Source organism: Triticum dicoccoides, unplaced genomic scaffold, assembly GCF_002162155.2.
Source record: "Triticum dicoccoides isolate Atlit2015 ecotype Zavitan unplaced genomic scaffold, WEW_v2.0 scaffold190466, whole genome shotgun sequence".
NCBI lineage: Eukaryota > Viridiplantae > Streptophyta > Magnoliopsida > Poales > Poaceae > Triticum > Triticum dicoccoides.
Window position 1 is genome coordinate 1 of NW_021230042.1, and position 846 is coordinate 846.

General features: G+C 41.1%; 1 non-coding gene across 1 annotated transcript; it reads right to left on the minus strand.

Annotated features, from left to right (window-relative positions):
• Positions 1-362: 362 nt before the first annotated feature.
• On the minus strand, positions 363-436 carry TRNAN-GUU. Its single transcript has one exon. It is a non-coding gene; the product is annotated as a tRNA-Asn (tRNA).
• Positions 437-846: the final 410 nt, after the last annotated feature.

Here is an 846-nt window from a genome sequence, read left to right on the forward strand (position 1 = left end):
ATATGCGGTAACCTTGGTAAATCTCGAAATTTAGAGTGATAACCAAAACGCTGGATGCATATGATCCTATCAAAAGAAAAGGAAATATTCCAGTGCTCGGCAACCATATCAGTAAAGAAATCCCCGGCGGTGATTCTGTTGGAACCGAAGTTCCGCATAGTCTAATGAGGTCAAATCATAGAGACCAATTTCACTAACATTTATATCCAGTTGTGACAAAATTGTGTACACATATATGATGCTGGTCACCAAGAGGTAAGAAGAAACAAAAAAGATATAAATTATTGTTTTTATTTTTTGGGGCAAAATTTGATGCATATGTGATATTGGTTGCCAGAAATTTTAAAAAATACTAATAAAATCGCTAGAAGGAGGGCTCGAACCTCCGACCTTGTGGTTAACAGCCACACGCTCTAACCAACTGAGCTACTCCAGCTGTTTTGTTTTTAAAATTATTTAATACCATGTAAACACTAGGGTAAGGTTCACAAGTTTATCCCCCGACCAGCGCGTAGGTGCATGCGGTGCACGCATGTACCGGACCCGTCACTCTAAAGTCTGAACCAACAACCACGTCGTGTATGAGGGTGGCCTCCTCAGTTTCAGTTCCTAGAGGTGCATTTGTTCGGTGATGACTTGTTCATCTCTACTTTTCGGCTTAAAGGGGCAGGGTCTTCTGAAATGATGCAACACTAATCCTATTCTAGGTGATGCAATGCTATCATGCTGAACCGCCTGCAAATGATGCTTGTAGATTATGGTCACACAACTAGAGCATGGAGATCATCCCCATCCTTACGCCAACAAACATAACACGTGACGAAGAAACATCCGTATTTTTTTTGC